Source organism: Oncorhynchus nerka, linkage group LG13 (genome assembly GCF_034236695.1).
Source record: "Oncorhynchus nerka isolate Pitt River linkage group LG13, Oner_Uvic_2.0, whole genome shotgun sequence".
Classification (NCBI taxonomy): Eukaryota; Metazoa; Chordata; class Actinopteri; order Salmoniformes; family Salmonidae; genus Oncorhynchus; species Oncorhynchus nerka.
In genome coordinates this window covers 76,246,320-76,273,782 of record NC_088408.1, presented here as the reverse complement: position 1 = coordinate 76,273,782, position 27,463 = coordinate 76,246,320, and the positions used below count along the sequence as shown (strand labels likewise).

Sequence of the window (27,463 nt, the reverse complement as noted above, 5' to 3'; positions counted from 1 at the left end):
ACGCTCTAACCACTAGGCTACCCTGCCGCCCCAATGATGTGGGAGGGCCCTGCAGTTAAATACTTTGGGACATGAGTATATTACTGAACGATGATAGCTCCTTGAATCTCTCAATACATCAGAGATTTCGCTAGAGACACACTTCTTTTTTTCCCCCCTCCGTACTACATTTATTGTTACTTTCTGGCTCTGTGGTATGATCATGGTGATCAAAACTTTGTACTTGTGTACTTTTTAAAGTGGGTGGATGTGAGATTACATCAATGTGTGTATTGTGCCTGTAGCCCCCCAACAAGAAATGTACAATATTAATAAAGATTTGGTGGAAGAAAAAAAATGTTGCATTTGAGGATTTCAAGAAATTATTATTAGAAATCGAATACAAACCTTTAAACGCGTACTCACGCCGTCCTTAATAAATACTTTATTCTCATTGACTGTGGAATAAGCTGTTGTTTTATGATGAGCACAACATTCAGTCTGGTTTAACCAGGCTAGACTTATCCATGCATACATAGTCGTGGCGAAATTTTTTGAGAATGACACAAATATAAATTTTCTGCCTCAGTGTCTTTAGATATTTTTGTCAGAGGTTACTATGGAATATTGAAGTATAATTACAAGCATTTCATAAGTGTCAAAGGCTTTTATTGACAATTACATGAAGTTGATGCAAAGAGTCAATATTTGCAGTGTTGACCCTTTTTCAAGACCTCTGCAATCCGCCCTGGCATGCTGTCAATTAACTTCTGGGCCACATCCTGACCGATGGCAGCCCATTCTTGCGTAATCAATGCTTGGAGTTGTCAGAATTTGTGGGTTTTTGTTTGTCCACCCACCTCTTGAGGATTGACCACAAGTTCTCAATGGGATTAAGGTCTGGGGAGTTTCCTGGCCATGGACCCAAAATATCTATGTTTTGTTCCCCGAGCCACTTAGTTATCACTGCTGCCTTATGGCAAGGTGCTCCATCATGCTGGAAAAGTCATTGTTCGTCACCAAACTGTTCCTGGATGATTGGGAGAAGTTGCTCTCGGAGGATGTGTTGGTACCGTTCTTTATTCATGGCTGTGTTCTTAGGCCAAATTGTGAGGGAGCCCACTCCCTTGGCTGAGAAGCAACCCCACACATGAATGGTCTCAGAATACTTTACTGTTGGCATGACACAGGACTGATGGTAGCGCTTATCTTGTCTACTCCGGACAAGCTTTTTTCCGGATGCCCCAAACAATCGGAAAGGGGATTCATCAGAGGAAATGACTTTACCCCAGTCCTCAGCAGTCCAATCCCTGTACCTTTTGTAGAATATCAGTCTATCCCTGATCTTTTTCCTGGAGAGAAGTGGCATCTTTGCTGCCCTACTTGACACCAGGCCATCCTCCAAAAGTCTTCGCCTCACTGTGCGTGCAGATTAGAGGTCGACCGATTATGATTTTTCAACGCCGATACCGATACAGATTTAAAAAATATATATGTATTTGTAATAATGACAATTACAACAATACTGAATTAACACTTATTTTAACTTAATATAATGCATCAATAATATAAATTTTGTCTCAAGTAGATAATGAAACATGTTCAATTTGGTTTAAATAATGCAAAAACAAAGTGTTAGAGAAGAACGTAAAAGTGCAATATGTGCTATGTAAGAAAGCTAACGTTTCAGTTCCTTGCTCAGAACATGAGAACATATGAAAGCTGGTGGTTCCTTTTAACATGAGTCTTCAATATTCCCAGGTAAGAAGTTTTAGGTTGTAGTTATTATATGAATTATAGGACTATTTCCCTCTATACCATTTGTATTTCATTAACCTTTGACTATTGGATGTTCTTATAGGCACTTTAGTATTGCCAGTGTAACAGTATAGCCTCCGTCCCTCTCCTTGCTCCTCCCTGGGCTCGAACCAGCAACACAACGACAACAGCCACCACGTCGAAGCAGCGTTACCCATGCAGAGCAAGGGAAACAACCACCTCAAGGGTCAGAGCGAGTGAAGTTTGAAACGCTATTAGCGCACGCTAACTAGTAAGCCATTTCACTTCGGTTACACCAGCCTCATCTTGGGAGTTGATAGATTTGAAGTCATAAACAGCGCAATGCTGGACGCACAACGAAGAGCTGCTGGCAAAACGCAAGAAAGTGCTGTTTTAATTCATGTTTACGCGCCTGCTTCTGCTTACCACCGCTCAGTCAGATACTTAGATATTTGTATGCTTGTATGCTCAGTCAAATTATATGCAACACAGAACACGCTAGATAATATCTAGTAATATCATCAACCATGTTTAGATAGTGATTATGATTTATTGTTTTTTATAAGTTTAATGCTAGCTAGCAACTTACCTTGGCTTACTGCATTCGCGTAACAGGCAGTCTCCTTGTGGAGTGCAATGAGAGAGAGGCAGGTCGTTATTGCGTTGGACTAGTTAACTGTAAGGTTGCAAGATTGAATCCCCCATGCTGACAAGGTGAAAATCTGTCGTTCTGCCCCTGAACGAGGCAGTTAACCCACCGTTCCTAGGCCGTCATTGAAAATAAGAATGTGTTCTTAACTGACTTGCCTAGTTAAAAAGATTAAATAAAAGGTGTAAAATATAAAAATATATATAAAAAAAATAAAAATAATAATAATAGTAAAAACATTTATTAATTTTAACATTTTTTAAAAATGTTATATCGGCCCCCAAAATACAGATTTCCGATTGTTATGAAAACTTGAAACCGGCCCTAATTAAATCGGCCATTCCGATTAATCGGTCAACCTCGAGTGCAGATGCACTCACACCTGCCTGCTGCCATTCCTGAGCAAGCTCTGTACTGATGGTGCCCCGATCCCGCAGCTGAATCAACTTTAGGAGACGGTCCTGGCGCTTGCTGGACTTTCTTGGGCGCACTGAAGCCTTCTTCACAACACTTGAACCACTCTCCTTGAAGCTCTTGATGATCCGATAAATGGTTGATTTAGGTGCAATCTTACTGGCAGCAATATCCTTGTCTGTGAAGCCCTTTATGTGCAAAGCAATGATGGCGGCACGTGTTTCCTTGCAGGTAACCATGTTTGACAGAGGAAGAACAAGCACCACATCTCGGGAGTTTCCAGTCTGTTATTCAAACTCAATCAGCATGACAGAGTGATCTCCAGCCTTGTTCTCGTCAACACTCACATCTGTGTTAACGAGAGAATCACTGACATGATGTCAGCTGGTCCTTTTGTGGCAGGGCGTAAATGCAGTGGAAATGTTTTTTGGGGGATTCAGTTCATTTCCATGGCAAAGAGGGACTTTGCAATTAGTTGCAATTCATCTGATCACTCTTCATAACATTCTGGAGTATATGCAAATTGCCATCATACAAACTGAGGCAGCAGACTGTGAAAATTCATATTTGTGTCATTCGCAAAACTTTTGGCCACGACTGTACGGCCGTTTACATACACTTAGGTTGGAGTCATTAAAACTTGTTTTTCAACCACTCCACAAATTTCTTGTTAACAAACTATGGTTTTGTCAAGTCGATTAGGACATCTACTTTGTGCATGACACAATTGTTTACAGACCGATTATTTCACTTATAATTCACTTAATCACAATTCCAGTGGGTCAGAAGTTTACATACACTAAGTTGACTGTGCCTTTAAACAGCTTGGAAAATTCCAGAAAATGATGTCATGGCTTTAGAAACATCTGATTGTTTAATAGACATCATTTGAGTCAATTGGCGGTGTACCTGTGGATGCATTTCAAGGCCTACCTTCAAACTTGGTGCCTCTTTGCTTGACATCATGGGAAAATCAAAAGAAGTCAGCCAAGACCTCAGAAAAATAATTGTAGACCTCCACAAGTCTGGTTCATCCTTGGGAGCAATGTCCAAACGCCTGAAGGTACCACGTTTATCTGTACAAACAATAGTACACAAGTATAAACACCCTGGGACCACGCAGCCGTCATACTGCTCAGGAAGGAGACGCGTTCTGTCTCCTAGAGATGAATGTACTTGGGTGCAAAAAGTGCAAATTAATCCCAGAACAACAGCAAAGGACCTTGTGAAGATGCTGGAGGAAACAGGTACAAAAGTATCTATATCCACAGTAAAACGAGTCCTATATCGACATAACCTGAAAGGCCGCTCAGAAAGGAAGAAGCCACTGCTCCAAAAAAAGAAACAGACTACGGTTTGCAACTGCACATGGGGACAAAGATCATACTTCTTGGAGAAATGTCCTCCGGTCTGATGAAACAAAAATAGAACTGTTTGGCCATAACGACCATCGTTATGTTTGGAGGAAAAGGGGAGGCTTGCAAGCCAAAGAACACCATCCCAAACGTGAAGCACAGGGGTGGCAGCATCATGTTGTGGGGGTGCTTTGCTGCAGGAGGGACTGGTGCACTTCAAAATAGATGGCATCATGAGGGAGGAAAATTACGTGGATATATTGAAGCAACATCTCAAGACATCAGTCAGGAAGTTAAAGCTTCGTCGCAAATGGGTCTTCCAAATGGACAATGACCCCAAGCATACTTCCAAAGTTGTTGCAAAATGGCTTAAGGACAACAAAGTCAAGGTATTGGAGTGGCCATCACAAAGCCCTGGCCTCAATCCCTTAGAAAATGTGTGAGCAGAACTGAAAAAGCCTGTGTGAGCAGAACTGAAAAAGCCTGTGTGAGCAAGGCGGCCTACAAACCTACACCAGCTCTGCCAGGAGGAATGGGCCAAAATTCACCCAACTTATTGTGGGAAGCTTGTGGATGGCTACCCGAAACGTTTGACCCAAGTTTAAATTGTTTAAGGCAATGCTACCAAATACTAATTGAGTGTATGTAAACTTCTGACCCACTGGGAATGTGATGAAAGAAATCATTCTCTCTACTATTATTCTGACATTTCACATTCTTAAAAGAAAGTGGTGATCCTAACTAGCCTAAGACAGGGAATTCTTACTCGGATTAAATGTCAGGAATTGTGAAAAACTGAGTTTAAATGTATTTGGCTAAGGTGTATGTAAACCTCCGACTTCAACTGTACTGAGAACATCATAACAATATACACTGAACAAAATAAACAGTTAGTGATGTCATAGATAGGGTTATTGTGTGTAGGGTTGCAAACTTTCAATGTTTACCAGTAAACTGCCAGAATGATGTTATTCTTCAAGGATTTTATGTAATCTATCACAAGATATCTAATGGCCCTTTTGAGTACTTCAGATTATCACAGGTGTTAGTAATTATCTCTGACCCTCTGTGTGGCCTTATCACATGTAAAATATATTAAACAATTAAATACGATAATAGAATGACAAAGCTGTAAAACATTATCCTAAATCACTGGCGGTAGGTGCTGATAATTTTTTGATGAGCATGGCCTTATTTCTACTACAGCATATTGAATGACTGTCAATCAAATTCCATTCACCCAGCTCAGTGTAACATTGATAGGTTTAGGCTACTACGAATGAAAGTTTACAAAATAGGTGCACAGGTCAAGAGAATTTTGAAGAATCAAGGTGACAGGCAGTGACACATTCAATACTGCCTTGCAGTGACACATTCAATACCTCCTTGCACACTCTTGCCTGCATCTAGCTGATCTAGGGTGTAATCATTAGTTAAACAGCTGCAGATGTAGGTATGTATGGACAAATTCAGATATGTTTATCCCTGTTTTGTTCCTTTTAAGAAAAGTTTTTTAATAATATGCATGTCAATCTCTCCTGGCTGAAAGTGGAGGAGAGATTGACTTCATCACTACTTTTATTTATGAGAGGTATTGGCATGTTGAATGCACCAAGCTGTCAGTCTAAACTACTGGCACACAGCTCCGACACTCATGCATACCCCACAAGACATGCCACAAGAGGTCTCTTCACAGTCCCCAAGTCCAGAACAGACTATGGGAGGCACACAGTTCTACATAGAGCCATGACTACATGGAACTCTATTCCACATCAAGTAACTGATGCAAGCAGTAAAATTAGATTTAAAAATACAGATTAAATAAAGCACCTTATGGAACAGTGGCGACTGTGATGCAACACAAACATTGGCACAGACACAAGCATACACACACACACACACACACACACACACGATACACATGGATTTAGTACTGTAGATATGTGGTAGTGGTGGAGTAGGGGCCTGAGGGCATACAGTGTGTTGTGAAATCTGTGAATGTACTGTAATGTTTTTAAAATTGTATAAACTGCCTTAATTTTGCTGGACCCCAGGAAGAGCAGCTGCTGCTTTGGCAACAATTAATGGGGATCAATAATAAATACAAATAGGCTAAATTAATACACCCCTGACCACACACAAAACAGTGCTTGTTTGCTCGTTGTAAATAGCAGGCAAAAAAAAAATCAAAACAAATTCCAAGCCAAACCTTCATATCAATAAATTATCAAAACCAAAGCTTACCTTGCCATAGCTAGCCATAGCCAGCTAGCTAACATAGCATTCCTTTCTGTTTGAGCAGGGTGTTTGAGTAGGCAAAACTAGCTAGCTGCATTTGCTAGCTAAGTGAAAGTAAAAAACGTTTTTATATATATATATATATATATATATATACACAGTGCCTTGCGAAAGTATTCGGCCCCCTTGAACTTTGCGACCTTTTGCCACATTTCAGGCTTCAAACATAAAGATATAAAACTGTATTTTTTTGTGAAGAATCAACAACAAGTGGGACACAATCATGAAGTGGAACGACATTTATTGGATATTTCAAACTTTTTTAACAAATCAAAAATCAAAAACTGAAAAATTGGGCGTGCAAAATTATTCAGCCCCTTTACTTTCAGTGCAGCAAACTCTCTCCAGAAGTTCAGTGAGGATCTCTGAATGTTCCAATGTTGACCTAAATGACTAATGATGACAAATACAATCCACCTGTGTGTAATCAAGTCTCCGTATAAATGTTTTTTAACAAATCAAAAACTGAAATTGGGCGTGCAAAATTATTCAGCCCCCTTAAGTTAATACTTTGTAGCGCCACCTTTTGCTGCGATTACAGCTGTAAGTCGCTTGGGGTGTGTCTCTATCAGTTTTGCACATCGAGAGACTGAAATTTTTTCCCATTCCTCCTCGCAAAACAGCTCGAGCTCAGTGAGGTTGGATGGAGAGCATTTGTGAACAGCAGTTTTCAGTTCTTTCCACAGATTCTCGATTGGATTCAGGTCTGGACTTTGACTTGGCCATTCTAACACCTGGATATGTTTATTTTTGAACCATTCCATTGTAGATTTTGCTTTATGTTTTGGATCATTGTCTTGTTGGAAGACAAATATCCGTCCCAGTCTCAGGTCTTTTGCAGAATGGTCCTGTATTTGGCTCCATCCATCTGGCTCCATCCATCTTCCCATCAATTTTAACCATCTTCCCTGTCCCTGCTGAAGAAAAGCAGGCCCAAACCATGATGCTGCCACCACCATGTTTGACAGTGGGGATGGTGTGTTCAGGGTGATGAGCTGTGTTGCTTTTACGCCAAACATAACGTTTTGCATTGTTGCCAAAAAGTTCAATTTTGGTTTCATCTGACCAGAGCACCTTCTTCCACATGTTTGGTGTGTCTCCCAGGTGGCTTGTGGCAAACTTTAAACAACACTTTTTATGGATATCTTTAAGAAATGGCTTTCTTCTTGTCACTCTTCCATAAAGGCCAGATTTGTGCAATATACGACTGATTGTTGTCCTATGGACAGAGTCTCCCACCTCAGCTGTAGATCTCTGCAGTTCATCCAGAGTGATCATGGGCCTCTTGGCTGCATCTCTGATCAGTCTTCTCCTTGTATGAGCTGAAAGTTTAGAGGGACGGCCAGGTCTTGGTAGATTTGCAGTGGTCTGATACTCCTTCCATTTCAATATTATCGCTTGCACAGTGCTCCTTGGGATGTTTAAAGCTTGGGAAATCTTTTTGTATCCAAATCCGGCTTTAAACTTCTTCACAACAGTATCTCGGACCTGCCTGGTGTGTTCCTTGTTCTTCATGATGCTCTCTGCGCTTTTAACGGACCTCTGAGACTATCACAGTGCAGGTACATTTATACGGAGATTTTGATTACACACAGGTGGATTGTATTTGTCATCATTAGTCATTTAGGTCAACATTGGAACATTCAGAGATCCTCACTGAACTTCTGGAGAGAGTTTGCTGCACTGAAAGTAAAGGGGCTGAATAATTTTGCACGCCCAATTTTTCAGTTTTTGATTTTTGATTTGTTAAAAAAGTTTGAAATATCCAATAAATGTCGTTCCACTTCATGATTGTGTCCCACTTGTTGTTGATTCTTCACAAAAAAATACAGTTTTATATCTTTATGTTTGAAGCCTGAAATGTGACAAAAGGTCGCAAAGTTCAAGGGGGCCGAATACTTTCGCAAGGCACTGTATATATATATATATATAAAATACAACCAAATATAGCTCTCTTCATTTTGGAAGAAATTAATTTGGTCAAAACTGTTCAACTATCGTCTTTCTCTCTCTTTGAGTCAATTACTCACCACATTGTATGCACTGCAGTGCTAGCTAGCTGTAGCTTTTGCTTTCAGTACTAGACTCATTCTCTGATCTTGATTATGTGGACAACATGTCAGTTCATGCTGCAAGATCTCTGATAGGCTGGAGGACGTTCTCCGGAAGTTGTCATAATTAGTGTAAATATATGGAAGGGCTGAGAACCATGAGCCTCATAGGTTTTGTATTATAGTCAATGTACCCAGGGGAGGACAAAAGCTACACCATGGCGCTACCCTACAGAGTGCTGCTGAGGCTACTGTAGACCATCGCAAAAGTGTTTTAATAAATTATTTGGTGAAGTGAATATATTTAGTATAGTTTTATCTCAAAATAACCTTCACTAATTTACATGTTTATTACATTCACTGAGGAGGATGGTCCTCCCCTTCTTATTCTGAAGACCCTCCACTGCCCTAAATATAAATCATCAACTTAGTGAATACCATTGATGTTAAATATGAGGGTTTCAGCATGAAATATATTTGATTTATTTTTGTAAACATTTATTTATTTGACTGTCAATATGAATTTGTTGTCCATGTTTTGGCGTCAAACTGGTGGCAGTTTAGTTGGAAGAGTCAATAGTTGGACGAGTTGCAGAGTTAACTGAAAATAATGCAATTTTTCATTCAAAGCTTTTTTCACTAATTAGGCTATTTTCTCTTGAACCATCTACTAGAAACTTAGACAATATGGACAGATATAAAAAAGGAATACTATATATGAATACATTTTGTACAAGTTATTCAAGTATAAATTACCAAAGTTACAATAGATTGACATAGATTTTCTGTTAATTACCAATATTACTGAAGATTCCGGTAACTTTGGTAAATGACCGATAGCGTTGCAACCCTGTTTGTGTGTCGGTCTGCACCTGAACTGGCTGACTGAACTGGCTGACATTAAGAGCGGAATGTAGCAGAGAGACACTCTGTGTTCATCTCCAGACTGAAGCCTTATCTGTACACCAGCTCTCTCGTTACTATAGCAACACAGCAGCAGCACACAGGGTAAATACTATTTGACTTGGGGCTGATGTCTGTGCTGTAGGTCAGGTAAGGAAAGACTGTCTCTTGCTGTGTGTGTGAGTATTCTGTCTGTGGTGTGTGTGTGTGTGTGTGTGTGTTTGAGACCATTGGCTGTTCGCCTTCAGGGGCAACATTGAGTCATAACATGTTTATTCAAATGCAAATTGCAAATGAAAATATCATGTATATTACATAAAGTCACCAATATTGCACAACATGTATAAAGAACAGAATTCACAGCCACACAGTCATTTCTCCAGGATCCTAGTGAAGAAATCACAACTGTGTATTGTCTAACATTATTATTATTGGTGCTGTACAGTCTGTTGGCCAATCAGACCTAAGCTAACCTGGGTAATCATAATAAGTAACGTTTTCTGGTGCTGGGTCTGTCTGTATGGATACTGAACAAGAGGAATGTTAATTAGTCAGTCAGTCTGTCTGTCATAGGGAAGGGGACGCTGACGGTGCCTCACTCCCACTCTACCTCACTCCTACTCTCGCTCTCTCTACCGCCTCCTCCTCTCTCTTTTCTCTCCCTCTTTCTCTCTGCCCCCCTATCCCCACATCTCTCCCTCTAACCCCTCTCCCTATCCCTCTACCCCCCTCTCTGTCTCTAAGCCACCTGACCTGTGACCTTCCCAGCCAGCCATTGCTCCCTCTATCAGACCTTTTCCAGAACAATCCACGAGAGGCCCACAGCTGCAGAGCTGTTGTTCCCAGCTAAACAAAGAGAGATGGATGGATTGCCCTTTTTCAAACAGAACACTCATCTCATCCTCTGGTGCTACAGTACAACAGCTGTTGAAGCTCACTAACACATTCAACGCATAGCCATATATAGTACAGCGTACAAGCACATGGATCTGATTTGATGTAAATAGTGTGATGTTCGATGTCAGAGCAAAGAGCTATTAAGAACAGTCTCTCTCAAGGACACTGTATGTGGTATATGAACTTAATAAGAACGTTGCCAGAACACTTGGGAAATGCTGTGGACAAAAGTAATGGGAACTTCCTGAGGCGAGGCCCTGACACTATTCCTGAACGAGCTAGTGTAGCAGGGTAAATGGGATGGGCTGCTGGGGTTTGGATTGGAATCAAAACAGGTAAAAGGAGCTGAATCAATATTGAAGTACAGACTCAGTCCTTTACTGTAAAGACTCAATAAAATACTCCCTAGTCTATAAGGGCCAACAAGAACACAGTATCAAATGGAACAGCTTTGCTGCGTAAAGTATCCTTCTCCAATGTGTGTTTGTGTGTGCGTGTCCATATACAAGTGCACACGAGAGAGAAACACAGATAGAAAGATAAATGAGAGAACGAGGGGAAGGGAGTCAACGCACAGCTCAGGAGACTAGCTACATCATTAGTCAAATCTAAAGTTGGTTCTGCCCTGTGAGTGGTGTGGCATGAGACAAACTGAAGCCCCCCTCAGTCTGCATGGCATTGTAGATCCTCTGTGTAATAAGACACACTATCTCCATTTCACACAACACTCAAGCAGGGAATTCACATGCACGCACATGCACACAAACAAACACACCTCAGATACATGTTCCAATGTTCAGAGTACGTGTTTGTCTGCAGAACTTGTGAGAACCTTTTCAGCTAAAATGTTTCTTAGCAAGCTTCACACAACTGTACAGCTTCACACAGCTCTATAGCTTCACACACAGAGACACATGCTGAACTGACTGAGATGTGTTTGGATAAGGCCGGCAGGTCTCATGCACTGGAGGTTTGCTGTATAAATGTGAGTGAGTGAGTGAGATTATGTTAGACACACTGAGGTGTGGCTGTGCTCTCACGGTCTCCATAGCTCCAGGAGTTTATTTGCCCATCCCCTCCACTCTATTCCCTCTCTCCTCCACTCAATCTCTCTCTCCTCCTGTAGGCTGAAACTTCAACTCCCTGAGAGCAAACAGAGAGCCGAGTGAGGATCTAACACCAGGGCTGTATCTCAAATGGCACCTTAGTCCCTATATACAGTTGAAGTCGGAAGTTTACATACACCTTAGCCAAATACATTTAAACTCAGTTTTTCACAATTTAATTTAATCCTAGTAAAGATTCCCTGTCTTAGGTCAGTTAGGATCACCACTTTCTTTTAATAATGTGAAATGTCAGAATAATAGTAGAGAGAATTATTTATTTCAGCTTTCCTTTCTTCCATCAAATTCCCAGTGGGTCAGAAGTTTACATACACTCAATTAGTATTTGGTAGCATTGCCTTTACATTGTTTAACTTGGGTCAAACGTTTAGGGTAGCCTTCCACAAGCTTCCCACAATAAGTTGGCTCATTCCTCCTGACAGAGCTGGTGGAGTCAGGTTTGTAGGCCTCCTTGCTTGCACACGCTTTTTCAGTTCTGCCTACAAATGTTCTATGGGATTGAGGTCAGGGCTTTGTGATGGCCACTCCAATACCTTGACTTTGTTGTCCTTAAGCCATTTTGCCACAACTTTGGAAGTATGCTTGGAGGCATAGTCCATTTGGAAGACCCATTTGTGACCAAGCTTCAACTTCCTGTCTGATGTCTTAAGATGTTGCTTCAATATATCCACATAATTTTCCCGCCTCATGATGCCATCTATTTTGTGAAGTGCACCAGTCCCTCCTGCAGCAAAGCACCCCCACAACATGATGCTGCCACCCCCGTGCTTCACGGTTGGGATGGTGTTCTTCGGGCTTGCAAGCCTCCCCCTTTTTCCTCCAAACATAACGATGGTCGTTAAGGCCAAACAGTTCTATTTTTGTTTCATCAGACCAGAGGACATTTCTCCAAGAAGTATGATCTTTGTCCCCATGTGCAGTTGCAAACCGTAGTCTGCCTTTTTTATGGCTGTTGTGGAGCAGTGGCTTCTTCCGTGCTGAGTGACCTTTCAGGTTATGTCGATATAGGACTTGTTTTACTGTGGATATAGATACTTTTGTACATGTTTCCTCCAGCATCTTCACAAGGTCCTTTGCTGTTGTTCTGGGATTGATTTGCACTTTTCACAGCAAAGTACATTCATCTCTAGGAGACAGAACGCTGTGGCTGCGTGGTCCCAAGGTGTTTATACTTGCATACTATTGTTTGTACAGATGAACGTGGTACCTTCAGGAGTTTGGAAATTGCTCCCAAGGATGAACCAGACATGTGGAGGTCTACAATTATTTTTCTTTGGTCTTGGCTGATTTCTTTAGATTTTCCCATGATGTCAATCAAAAGAGGCACTGAGTTTGAAAGGTAGGCCTTGAAATACATCCACTGGTACACCTCCAATTGACTCAAATGATGTCAATAAGCCATAATATAATTTTCCGGGAATATTCCAAGCTGTTTAAAGGCACAGTCAACTTAGTGTTTGAAACTTCTGACCCACTTGAATTGTGATACAGATTATTTCACTTATAATTCACTGTATGTAAACAATTGTTGGAAAATGTACTTGTGTCATGCACAAAGTAGATGTCCTAACCGAGTTGCCAGAACTATAGTTTGTTAACAAGAAATTTGTGGAGTGGTTGAAAAACAAGTTTTAATGACTCCAACCTAAGTGTATGTAAACTTCCGACTTCAACTGTAGTGCACTACTTTTGACAAGGACCATTAGCGCTCTAGTCAAAAGTAGTGCACTATGAAGGGAATACAGTGCCTTGCAAAAGTATTCATCCTCCTTTGTGTTTTTCCTATTTTCTTGCATTACAACCTGTAATTTAAATAGATTTGTTTTATGTCATGTAATGGCCATACACAAAATAGTCCAAATTGGTGAACTAAAATGAAAAAAAAAATAGCTTGTTTAAAAAAATTCAAAAAAATTGAAGTGGTGCATGCATATGTATTCACCCCCTTTGCTATGAAGCCCCTAAATAATATCTGGCGCAACCAATTACCTTCAGAAGTCACATAGTTAGTTAAATAAAGTCCACCTGTGTGCAATCTAAGTGTCACATGATCTGGTCAGATGAGACTAAAATTGAGCTTTTTGGTCATCAAGGAAAACGCTATGTCTGGCGCAAACCCAACACCTCATCACCCCGAGAAAACCATCCAAGCATGCTGGTGGTAGCATCATGCTGTGGGGATGTTTTTCCATCGGCAGGGACTGGGAAACTGGTCAGAATTGTAGGAATAATGGATTGGCGCTAAATACAGGGAAATTCTTGAGGGAAACCTGTTTCAGTCTTCCAGAGATTTGAGACTGGGACGGATGTTCACCGTCCAGCAGGACAATAACCCTAAGCATACTGCTAAAGCAACACTTGAGTGGTTTAAGGGGAAACATTATTGTTGAGTACTCCCTCCAGCATACCATCGCAAATATGTGATTGGAACAGTAGCAACAGAGCGTATGATGCAACAAACACGTCTAAACAGCATTGTTGTCCGAAAAGGATCTAAAATGTTTTGTACTGATGGGAAATAAAAAGGTAATCACAACTTTATTCCTCAATGTCACCTTTTATTGTAAAAGATAAATGCGAAATTCATTTTAGCATCACACGGAACACATCCAAACTCATTCCATAAACCAGTCGCGGTGACAGATAAACAAAACACAAGTTAGCGACCTAACAGCTAGACTTGTTTACAATGCACCACATCTCTGGTGAGCACAAGGGAGAAATGTAATATTGTTTAGAAAAGAGATGCTGTTAGTTTAGCTGAGACGCAGCTAAATTCTTTATGATGGCAGCCATGTTTGTTTATGTTTGACAAGAGAAAACTCCCCAATCCCAGAACGCCATTCACTATAAAACGCAAACAAACAAACAAAGTCAAATTCGGCTGTGCCCATTGCCCGAAAAATATTGATTTAGATTGGCACCTGACGTCTGACAAGTTGTTTACAGTTTTTGACAAATCACACAGATTATTACCCCTAGTACAAGCCTACTGCCTAGCCTAACAGGAGCGCGAAAGCTAAACAGGGTTGCCAGACTTGGTTGAAACCATTTTAGGGGGTTTGTGGGAGGGTGGGTGGGGGAAGGTATATAATGCAGGAAATATTACTATGATGAGGGATTTATCAATAAATTGGGGCAAACAAAGGAGAACAAAAACTAAAACCCCTGGAAAGGGGGTCTGAGCTGGCAACCATGAGTAATGATAGTTTCAATCTAAGTCAGTCAGTGAATCATCCCTATAACTCGTTTTGTTATTACATATTTGGTCTGGCAGACATTTACATGACAACATGATTGCAATTTATGCAATAATCAGAATGCATGATGTCACTAGTACTTGAAAACGTAAATACATTATGCTCCATATATACATAACGATGTGCAAGAGTAGAAACAACACCACGATATACAGAAACTATAATTATAATGTAATAAGGCACTTACATTTGATAGTAACACACACACACACACACACACACACATGTCCAAAGTTTTATCAGTAAGGAAAACAGCAATGAAGGCAAAGCGGGCGCCAGCTGGAAAATGTGCCAGGGGCAAAAGGTTTGTGCAAGTTCTTTTCTGAGTGGAGATGCAAATGTCTGCATACTTGATCTGGGGAAACACTGGGGAAGTGCTTGGGGTCTCCTCGAAGAGAGACGTAGGTCCGGCTCAGTAAAGTCTTAAACATAAATTGTCCTTAACATAAATTGTCCTCAATTAAAACTGTTGTTAGAAAACGACATGTTAGAAAATCATTTGAAATTGACAAGTTGAAACATAGCCTATAGATAATTAGCAGGTAGCGTGCCTTGGTTTGAGTGCCTTACGGGTTAACTGTCATGTTGCGTAACAATCACATTATGGAACAGTGAGTGCACCGACATCACATGCATCATTTTTATTTTTTTAACTCACGCTGGAGCGACCGTTAGCGATATTTGGAACTCGCACGTGAAAAGGTTAACATTGCTTAATCAAATCAAACCTGGTAATACTTAACATTAAAAAGGTACCATATAGGCCTACGACGTTCATAAAGGCAAGTTACTTAAAAGTAATTCAGTTCATTTATAGAATCCCTTCATGGAACTACTGTATATACAGAGGTCAAAGACTAAACTAAAACCACATGATTGTGTAATTGGACGCATTATTGACTAAGAATCATGTCGGTCTCTTTTCTCAGTAGTACAGCACAGTAGTACACACACGTGCACACACCTACGCGCACACACACACAGTTTGGGGTTTACCTTGAAACATGATAGAATCGAGGTAATAATAATAATCCTGAGAAAAAAGAAGAAACCCGCACACTGCTCTTGATAGTATCACTGCTCTTGAAGAAGCCTCACGGTCTTATTCAGAGCTTTTAATAATAATAATTATTTCATGTTACTGTGGTACATATTTCTCCTAATACAACTAGTAATACTGACAGGAGGAACAGAGAGATCCACTCACACGTCATCCACTGGGTTTACTGCTGAAAGCTGAGCTGCTCTCAATGATGTGCTCTTGGCTCATTGGTTTAAAATTGTCCAAATGTTTGCATAGTAATGGTAGAACATAATATTGAACAGCAGAGCCCAGGAGGCAATCTGTAATCTCCAATCATGAAGTCAATAAGTTTCTACTGCTTGTCACATGTGATCAATGATGAAAATGATCACACCAACAGGGAATGTCACTGATGGGTACATAACAAAACTCTACTACAACTAGTACTGTGTTGTTATGTGTTAATCATTTAGACTGCGTTACCCAGCAGGCTATGCGGGCGGGGCAGGTGGTTGAAGAATGCCTTGCATGGCAAAACAATTAGTTTTCTAGCTGAAGTATATGTTCATTAAAAGTAGTTAAACCTAAGCCCCGGGTTTGTCATTATACAAGGAACAAACATAACAAGTACTACATAAGACCAACCTGCCACATGCCATTTGTTGCTATACAACACTTTTTTGGTTACTACATGATTCCATGTGTTATTTCATAGTTTTGATGCCTTCACTATTATTCTACAATGTAGAAAATAGTAAAAAATAAAAACCCTGGAATTAGTAATTGTGTCCTAACTTTTGGTACTGATACTGTATATACACACACACACTTCCATTTTTCTCTGCCTCAAGGGCCCCCTATGAGCTCGGGCCCCGGGGCTTCAGCCCTGCAAGCCCCTACATTAATGAGGCCCTGGATCTGCACTATGCAACTGTTGCAAGAGCACATTTTTCACTGGCTGTCCACTGGTCACAAAAACAATGCTTGATAGGCAGCTTAAACTTCTTCAATTCAACCATTATTGGGTTAAAACACACATACATAAAATACAGTACATTTGTGGACAGCCAACCACAATGCATAAGGCGCAACAAGCTAAATGAGAAAGCAACTGTGTGAATCACATCAGTGCGCTATGTAGATATCAATAAAAAGTGATATCCGTATCACCGTAGACTACACCACTACTGTCATCCTTACCTCCAAGCTTTTATTCAAGTTGGATCATCTTTGGACGCCGGCCACAGTCACACCATTGGAAGACATAGCTTGGCCTGTAGCCTATAAAAGCCTATTCCTGCACTTTTCCTGTGATCCATCAAACGTATTTGGTGTGTCATCATAGTGGTCTCTGACTTGTGGTCAGACTTGCTCAGGAGAAACTTGCACCTTTTTTCAATGCGGATTTGAATGTCATTGAGAAAACAGAAAGCTGTCAACAATTTTTTTTGCAAACATACAGTGGTGGAAAGGGTATCCAATTGTCATACTTGAGTATAAGTTTAGATACGTTAATAAAAAGTTACTCAAGTAAAAGTCACCCAGTAAAATACTACTTGATTAAAAGTCTAAAAGTATTTGGCTTTAAATATACTTAAGTATAAAAAGTAAATTTAAATGCTAAAATATAAGTATGAATCATTTCAAATTCTTTATATTAAGCAAAGCAGGCGGCACCATGTTCTTGTTTTTAAAATGTACGGATAGAGACATTATTTACAAAAGATGCATTTGTGTTTCGCGAATCAGCCAGAGCATAGGCAGTAGGGATGACCAGGAGTTCTCTTTCTTGTTCTGCTAAGCATTCAAAAAGGTAAGTACTTTGGGTTATCAGGGAAAATGGATGGAGTAAAAAGTACTATATTTTCTTTAGGAATGTAGTGGAGTAAAAGTAAAAGTTGTCAAAATATAAATAGTAAAGTAAAGTACAGATACCCCCAAAAACTACTTAAGTAGTACTTTAAAGTATTTTTTACTTAAGTACTTTACACCACTGCACACATACATTCTGAAAAGTAATCCTGGAAGTAATAACCAAAAGTATGTGTAATTTGATTACAATATTTTAGCTGCTAAGGTAACAGGGTTAGGGAGTAACAGATGACATGTAATCCAAGATTATTACATGTAAAAACCAGTAACTGTAACCTGTTACTTCCCAATTCTGTTGACAGGACAACGAACACGACAGATCTGCTACTAGGGTAGACCCAGAGACCGTACTTTTAATTTAAATAGACCCTCCTTTTCATTTAAATAGACCCTCCTTTTCATTTAATTTAAAACAAACTTGAACCAACACATTATCTCCACTAGATATCTCCCATGAAGGGATACTACAGAGCTAGCTCTGTTACTCCTCAATCCCCACAGACACTTTTGGATTACTGCAGCAGATAGAAGACATAAGGGCAAATCAATAGTGTGGCAGCAACTCAGAGAGCTGAAGACTGCCAGGCTTCATTGACATTAAGCCTTCACAACCCAGACTGAGGGATGTTAAACAAGCCCAGAAGATTTCTGGCACGGACAAAGTGAGTGGGCAACATGAAGAGGCAGTTTAGCTCCAGGGATCTACGTATTAAGATACTCAATTGCAGTAATTACTGCCTTTCTTGGCTAGGACCCACTTGAGATTGAAAGAGATTCAAATATTGCTGGAACTGCCATGGTAAAATAAAGAATAGATACAATGACCTCCAGTTTGTTTATATTGGCTTTATAAGATATCCCTTTAGGTATCTTCCAGATATGTTGTCTAAACCCCCAAAACAAATCGTATACCTCCGTTAACTAAATCAGACGATTTAAGGACTAAGTAAGGACACAATCCTAGACTGATCAGGAGCTGGCTAACCGTGGTTGTTGTGGGCTCCCTCCAGTCCCCAGCAGATGTGCCTCCCTGACTGTCTAAACTCTCTTTGTTCCTCACTGGAGGTTCCTGCTTCAGTCTCCTAGCAGTGGTACAGTGTCAGACCAAGCCTTTTGAAATTGTCACAGAAGTGTTCCATTACAAAACAGATGCTTTGAAACAGAGTTTTAATGATACAGAGAAACCTAGCTGAGCTGAGGGAGATATGACTAGATAGATTGATCCCTGCACAGGAGGAAAGCGATGCTCTCGTTTCTTTGTAAGGAGATGGAGTTCAATCCATTAAATACCAGCTCATCACAGACCATGATGCTTTGCCAAACAGAAAGCAGCACCACCGCAGCTCTGTCTTGACTTCATCCTTCTGAGTAACTACAGTACATCACTATCACCACTCAGAGACCACTAGGGATTAGTATTTTCACGAAAATCTACCAAGTTTTAATACCTACTGCAAAAATCTGAAGTGGCCAATTAAAGCGTTATAACCAAGATATGGTCACTATGCCAGGGTTCTCCAAAAATAAGAGTGTCGCTGCGCCACATTGCCGGCGCCCCTATTTAAAGATTTCACAGCAAGTGAAACTGATATTTAGTAATGATTAAGTAACTTTGATCGCCAATGACATTGTTGTGAATTGCTTCACAGGCCGTTAATAAATTCTGAGAGTTATCATGTTCCTCAATTAATTCAGCGCATTTCAGCAGTAGCCCTAGGCTATGTCGACACATCGCACTCCGTACGTACCCGTGTAAACTATAGAGTTGTTGAATCACACAAACGTTGTAACAAAATTAAAATTACCAAAGTTGCTAATCTTGCTAGATAAACTCCTACGAATGACAGAATATATCCTACTTGGCAAAATATAGTTTATGATTATACAGATCGCAAATCAACTCATGAATAACAGAGAGATGATCTACTCTCATACCGTTTGTTGATCACACATTCTTCACCAAAGCTCCTATATGGGCAGTAATACGAGATAGCGCAGATAAGCGGGGGAAATGTTATAGCGGTATTTTGACATGCATATAGGCGAGACGTGCATTGATAATGCAAACTATGGATTACAGTATAAAGTTAAGCATTTTCATGCGAGACAGGAGTCAGGATTTTGGGTTTCAGTAGGATTGGGACGATAGGAAAATAGCAAAGGCGCTATATAAAGTTGTATAAGGCTACATTGTGAGTCAATAAATAAATAATACCGTTGATTAAGGATGCATTATCGCATGCTAAATATTTCTGCTCAGTGATAGATGAGCAAACGAATAAATGAGCTACCACTTCCACTTGTCCAGCCGAAGATCAATTAACCACATATACATACATAGATTCAGTTAAACAAAATCACAATGATTTCACAGGCTTTTGGTCGGGAGTAGGACAGGCTGAAGAGTAAAATCCACTTGTATAACATGTTAGCAAAAATGTTCTGATCAGCTAATATTTGAGCAAACTAGAATAAAGATGATCATTAGCTCTCACCTTAATTTAGCTAACATTTCCCAGCCTAATAGTTACCAAATATCCAAACGGAGATTCAGTGAAAACAATATCTGACATTGATTGATTTATCCAGACGGGTCCCCCCACCGTTGTCTCAAAGCAACGCGATGGCGCTGTCCCAATCAAAACGGTGCGTATGCTTTTCATTTATAGCGACTTTCCCACTATGTGGGAAGTAAATACGGTAGGTTAATAAAGGCTTCCATGCGACAACCTGTTTGGATAATGTGCAATTACATTTTTTGCCAATCTGCTGCTGTACATGTGTATTTCGTGAAATTGCATTAGTGTGATATCCGAAGACAATTTTGTAATTTCCCGTGTCTTGTCATTCAATTTTTTCGGGAAATGTGAAGTTATCCTGGGACAGTCCCAGGATCCCGGTTACCAGTGTTAATCCCTAGAGATCACACAAGACACCACAACACAGCTCATCCAGTCAAAACAGCTTGAAAGAGAGCATGAGAAAGGAGAAATCACAAACCTGAACGGCAAAAAATGTATTGCATCCATCTCTACACTACCTACACCGCCTCAGGTTCCCAAACAACTACATAAGTGGAGCATTGAACAATGAGCAGGTAAAGTTACGGACAGTTCTGTAAGTGTTCCACATTCTTCTACAGACAGTAAGAGCCTGCCTGTGGATCCTCTGGGACGCTCCTACATACACCACACCTCTGCGAGAGGAACAGAGCTGCAGGCTAACTGTTTAGAACAGTCCACTGCACCTGGAAATAACGGAGTCCTACCACGCAGAGCTAAAGTCTAAACACAGTTGAACAGAGAGCAGGAGGTACAGTATAAAACATAAGCATACAGAAAAAGGAAGAGCACTCTATTGAACTGTGGTTCACCTCCAGTATCATTATGTGGATATCTATACATGCATTTTCAACTATTCAATTGCCTCTGCTACATATAATGAAATGAGTTAATGGAGTAGAATAGAGTACATGGCTGTCCTTTTTAAGCAGATAGTCTAAAGTATATATTTGGCAGACACACATAACTCAATATGATGCCATCATATGACCTTTTACCATTGGCATACAGGGCCAGTGAGAAAGGGAGGATGAGTGAGAGAAAGAGTGTTAGTGAGAGAACACTTTAAAAGTCTCTCTGTTTAATGGCTACAGATATTATCTTTCAGAAGTGTAGTGAAGAAAGAGAAGGATAGAAATAGAGAGAGAAAGAGAAATAAATGAAGATAGAGAGATGGAACAAGATGAGGAGAGAGGGAGAGAGACAGAGAGCACTGTAGAGGAATGTGTGTGTGTGTGTGTTTGTTATTCAGGGAATGTCTCTGTCTCTCCAGCAGCACTGTGCAGCAGAGCAGAGGGGAGGGAGAGGAGTGGAGCCGAGAGGAGTGGGTCACTCTCTGTGCCCACAGAATCACATGGCCCAACAGTAGAGGGAGAAGGGTGAGAAACACAGAGGGGGATAGAGAGGGGGACAGAGACAGTGTAGCAGCAACTAGAGGGAATAGGGAGAGTGAGAATGCAAATGAGGGATAGAAAGTGAAAAGAGAGAAACAGAAACCGCTGTCGAAAGAATGAGAGAGGAGATAGAAAGAGGGAGAATGGTTTATTAAAGTAAGGAAAGAGAGAATGAGAGAGAGGTAGAGGGCAAGCTAGATCGCTTCCTTTAAGACCATTGCTTATACAGCTCCAGTCCTCTCATATAACCTGGTGTTTGTTTGCCCAGTGGTTTCTATGACCGTGCTCTAGTCTTATGATGTTCTGGTAGGCAGGGAGAGGAATGTCCAACCAGCCTAACTGACGTCTGCATGTGGACTGGGAGACAATAGAGGGTTTGGATGAGCTATAATCAACAGACATTTACTTGACAGAAAGGTCAATATAATATGAAGCAGCTTGGGAAAGCCCTGCAATCAAACCAAAATAAATGCTTAGCGTATAGGGTCTGACAGAGACAACTATAGCTATAGACAGTGATATGGCGAGTGATACGGATATGGCATAGAGGCTAAAACATATGCATGCGCACCAGTGTTCTCCTTGTCTCATTCAGCAGCCACGCTGTTATAGGAGAGCTCTAAAATTGCTGGCAAACTAACAATGTCCACAAATTTGCCTACACTCTAAACCATAATAGTCCATCCACTGTCAACAAAAACATGACACTCAGAAAGAATGAAGCTTAATGAAGCCTAATCCAGCCCAGTCAACCCCAACACGGAGTGCAAGGTCCTCTCCCTTAACTAGCAATGTCTTACCAAGAATCAAAATGTGGCCCTGATGTTATTATATTCCTTCTGTGCAGCACCTTGTGAGATGTGACTTTACTAGAGGTGTTGAAAGAGGTGACACGGTCATAATGATGCATGCGGCTGCCACATGGGACGATCAGGCGTGGTGGCCGACGGGACAGGGTCACCCTCCCATCACTGATCTTGGGTCAGGAGCTGAAGGACAGAAAGAAGCAAGAAAGACACAGAGACAGACAGAGAGAAAGAAAGAGAAAGGGGGAAAGCACAGAGAGGGCTTTCTTTGTAACTACCACCATGTACACACACACACACACACACACACTCCCTCTACCTCCTAGCCTCACCCTTTCCTCATGCGCTCTCACAACATGTCTTTCTTTCACTCGCTCTCCTATTCTCCCTCTCTTCATCAGTCTTCTTTTCAGTCTCTCTATCCAGGCCCCATTGTGGGCCTCTCCTAGTCTTTCCCTTGCCAGGACAGAGAAGAGGGAGAGTGGGAGCTCAGCAGGACCAAAACAACAACAACAACAATAACATGACCTACAGCTACAGTCAATTGGAATCCCAAGAGTCAAATAACAACGAACCAATTCCTGGGCAGAGAATCAAACACCAGCCAATCTCGATCTGATGATTTGACAGCCTATGCCTATGTAGCTCTGGTGCCCTTCTTAGGGAGTTTGCACCATCTCAGAGGCTGCCAAAGAAACTGTGGGGCCGGGAAAGGGAGATAAGTCATTAAGATGAAACAGATGAAAAAGGGCATTTCTCCATCTAGATTCAGCTGCTGTTATACAACCAAGAGGATGCAGAGTTTTTAAACAGTCCCTCACATTAGGCTCTCCTCTGTGATAAACACATTTCCTTAGTGTTGCCAATGAGAGTGAATGCCACATGTTGAATCAGAGCTATGGAGAACTTGCTATGAAATAATCCCCAAAAATGTACAGTAATACATGTAGATTCCTTACTTACAAACCACAGCTGCTAACCCCAATAAAACTACATAATGTTTTGAAGTTGACTTTCCTAGTAATGTGTTCTCTCTTTCCTCAACAAACCAGAGCACATTTAAACAATGTTTTGACTGAAACACTTCCCCTGAGTATACATGCTTCCTGTGATGTTGTGGTGTTCTGAGAACAGCTTTTTAAAGGGTAGTTCAGAGGTATTCAACAGTTTATTTATGCTGCAGTAGTTTATGTGTCGGGGGGCTAGGGTCAGTTTGTTATATCTGGAGTACTTCTCCTGTCCTAGTCGGTGTCCTGTGTGAATCGAAGTGTGCGTTCTCTAATTCTCTCCTTCTCTCTTTCTTTCTCTCTCTCGGAGGACCTGAGCCCTAGGACCATGCCCCAGGACTACCTGACATGATGACTCCTTGCTGTCCCCAGTCCACCTGACCGTGCTGCTGCTCCAGTTTCAACTGTTCTGCCTTATTATTATTTCGACCATGCTGGTCATTTATGAACATTTGAACATCTTGGCCATGTTCTGTTATAATCTCCACCCGGCACAGCCAGAAGAGGACTGGCCACCCCACATAGCCTGGTTCCTCTCTAGGTTTCTTCCTAGGTTTTGGCCTTTCTAGGGAGTTTTTCCTAGCCACCGTGCTTCTACACCTGCATTGCTTGCTGTTTGGGGTTTTAGGCTGGGTTTCTGTACAGCACTTTGAGATATGAGCTGATGTACAAAGGGCTATATAAATACATTTGATTTGATTTGATTTATTAAGCCCATTATGGCCATCTGATCTAATTTGGATCTTATTGGACCACATCAAACCCAAGACTTTCAAATTCATTTAATTTCCAAGTACATAATATGCATTTCCTAGAGAAACACCAATTAGATGTAACATGTACGTTAAAGGACTACTTTAGAGTTGTTCTATGCATCAGTGGATCTGAGAAATAGAGCATGTAAACACAGGATTATGGGTAGAGGTTTCAACCCTCCACAGCGGCACTTCAACTGAGCTCAGAGGAAAGAACTGCCTATTGCCCATACTGTATGTACTGTACATGTATATTTACTGTGAACCGCAAGGCCAATTGCAGCCATTGCACATTCCTTTAGCTTTCATTACGGTCATGTCAAACAGATGCTGAGAAACAAAGATTTAATGAAGCAGAGAAACATAGCTGAGCCAAGGGAGATATGACTAGGGATATTTCCATGTAAAAGGGCCCATGATAACCAACATGGGAAGTTCAGAGGAGCAGATCAAATGAAAGCTACCGTGCCTTGGCAAAAGTATTCATCACCCTTGGCGTTTTTTCATATTTTGCTGTATTACAACCTGCAATTCAAATCGATTTTTATTTGGATTTCATGTACTGGACATACACAAAATAGTTCAAATTGGTGAAGTGAAAAATATAACTTGTTTCAAAAAATAAAATAAAAACAAACAAACTGAAAAGTTGTGCGTGAAGTCACATAATTAGTTAAATAAAGTCCAACTGTGTGCAATCTAAGTGTCACATGATCTCAGTATATCTGTTCTGAAAGGCTCCAGAGTCTGCAACACCACTAAGCAAGAGACACCATGAAGACCAAGGAGCTCTCCAAACAGGATAAGTTGTGGAGAAGTACAGATCAGGGTTGGATTATAAAAAATATCAGAAACTTTAAACATCCCACGGAGCACCATTAAATCTTTTTTAATTTTTTATTGAAAGAATATGGCACCACAACAAACCTGCCAAGAGAGGGCCGCCCACCAAAACTCACGGTCCAGGCAAGGAGGGCATTAATCAGAGAGGCAACAAAGAGACCAAAGATAATCCTGAAGGAGCTCCAATGCTCCACAGTGGAGACTGGGGTATCTGCCCATAGGACCACTTTAAGCAGTACACTCCACATAGCTGGGATTTACGGAAGTGTGGCCAGAAAAAAAGCCATTGCTTAAAGAAAAAAATAAGCAAACACATTTGGTGTTCACCTAAAGGCACGAGGGAGACTCCCCAAACATATAGAAGAAGGTACTCTGGTCAGATGAGACTAAGATGTAGCTTTTTGGTCATCAAGGAAAACACTATGTCTGGTGCAAACCCAACACCGCATCACCCCGAGAACACCATCCCACAGTGAAGCAAAGTGGTGGTAGCATCATGCTGTGGGGATGTTTTTCCATCGGCAGGGACTGGGAAACTGGTCAGAATTGAAGATGACGCTAAATACAGGGAAATTCTTGAGGGAAACCGGTTTCATTCTTCCAGAGATTTGAGACTGGAACGGAGGTTAACCTTCCAGCAGGGCAATAACCCTAAGCATACTGCTAAAGCAACACTCAAGTGGTTTAAGGGGAAACATTTAAATGTCTTGAAATGGCCTAGTCAAAGCCCAGACCTCAATCCAATTGAGAATCTGTGGTATGACTTAAAGATTGCTCTACACCAGCGGAACCCATCCAACTTGAAGGAGCTGGAGCAGTTTTGCCTTGAAGAAGGGCAAAAATCCCAGTGGCTAGATGTGCCAAGCTTATAGAGACATACTCCAAGAGACTTGCAGCTGTAATTGCTGCAAAAGGTGGCTCTACAAAGTATTGACTTTGTGGTGGTGAATAGTTATGCATGCTCAAGTTCTGTTTTTTTGTGTTATTTCTTGTTTGTTTCACAATACAACATATTTTGTATCTTCAAAGTGGAGGCATGTTGTGTAAATAAAATGATATAAACGCCCCCAAAATATTTTTAATTCCAGGTTGTAAGGCAACAAAATAGGAAAAATGCCAAGGCGGGTGAATACTTTCACAAGCCACTGTAGGAGTCTACATTTTTGGGAAATTAAGGCATTTGGAAAACATATACCAGAGAAAGTCTTAAAAAGGTATTAGAAATACATCAAAACACAATAATATAGAAGTAAAGCCCCCTGCCAACTAATATCAACACATATTTAGTTTAGTATAATTTGTTCTGGCTTCTGTAAGTATAAGAAACATTGCCTTGTAATTCCTTTACCAAAAACCCACATATCTTTAAGGTATTTTCTAAATTTGAGGAAGGAGGATATTAAAAGTCCCCCGAAGTAACAAAAAGGTAGTCCTATCAATTTGTTGGTGTTTTTACTGATATCAATTAAGTTTGAGTGGTTTAACTCACAATTCTGTTCCCAAATCAGTTATGTTAAGCTGATAACGGTTTTCTTTCTGTCATCTGGTGGTCAAAGCAAAAGTTTGAAAAGTCTGGACAAGCCCTCCCACCCGCTCTCTCAAATTAATGTCACCTCTTCCGTCTCTTACTGACACCTACCCATCAGCCCCGCTCTTTCCATTTACTGTAACCGTCATCCTCACCCACAAAGCACCGACCGACACCGGACGTTACTGGACGTTGAAAAGTAGTTGAAATTTTTCCAGTCCGCTCTGGCCTTGATTTCAACATCCACAGATGTCTGGACCAGCCTTAATTTGGGTCAAACATAGTTGTCCATGATTGGTTGAGATTTGTTTCGGTCCGGACCAAATCTGAACCAATGATAGAGGTCTTTGTTTCACAAGTTTGGAAAGCACAGTATATATATTACATTACAGTAAATAAAATGTAGATTATAGCTCAGTACAGTCATGTACTGTACAGTGCAGTAAAATAGAGTTCAGTACAGTACACAGTTGAGCACACTAGAGTTGAGTATACTATAATGTACTGTACTGCACTCTACCGAGCTGTACTTAGATGTCTATGTTTCACAAGTTTGGACATCTATGATTGGTTAAGATTTGGTCCAGTCCAACCAAATTTGGTCTTGTTTGGTGGCGGAGCTAATTTAAATAATAGCCCGTGCGTAGCATAATACCCAAATATGCAAAGGAAGATATTGGTGTGTACCTATCATCATGAAGAGATTGGCATTCGTATCCATAATTATGTATTTCTGTGTCGTACAGACCCATCATGAAATTTCACAATTCTGTTACCGGGTGCAAATCCACTTACTGTAGTTCAATAACCAAAAGAGATTGTTTCAAAACTCAACGTGTCATGTCATAGCTGACACCCCATTCTTTCTTCAAACATCTTTTCACGTTAATTCGTAACAAATATTTACGAGTTTTTGGAAAACATGCTCACATAAACGGAGGGAGATCTGACAAATTCTGATACC

At 40.7% G+C, this 27,463-nt stretch overlaps 1 protein-coding gene across 4 annotated transcripts in view; it reads right to left on the bottom strand.

The window, feature by feature from the left end:
- The window catches only part of LOC115140166 (phosphatidylinositol 4-phosphate 5-kinase type-1 beta-like), an 86,386-nt gene that overhangs the window by 50,121 nt on the left and 8,802 nt on the right, over window positions 1-27,463 (bottom strand). For 2 of the 4 annotated variants that reach the window (XM_029678337.2, XM_029678339.2), the window contains exon 2: window positions 22,361-22,549. The exons of the other annotated variants lie outside the window; for them this stretch is intronic. The gene's annotated coding sequence lies outside the window, so the exon portion shown is untranslated. The remainder of the gene's footprint in view (window positions 1-22,360; window positions 22,550-27,463) is intronic. 4 annotated transcript variants of the gene reach the window in all.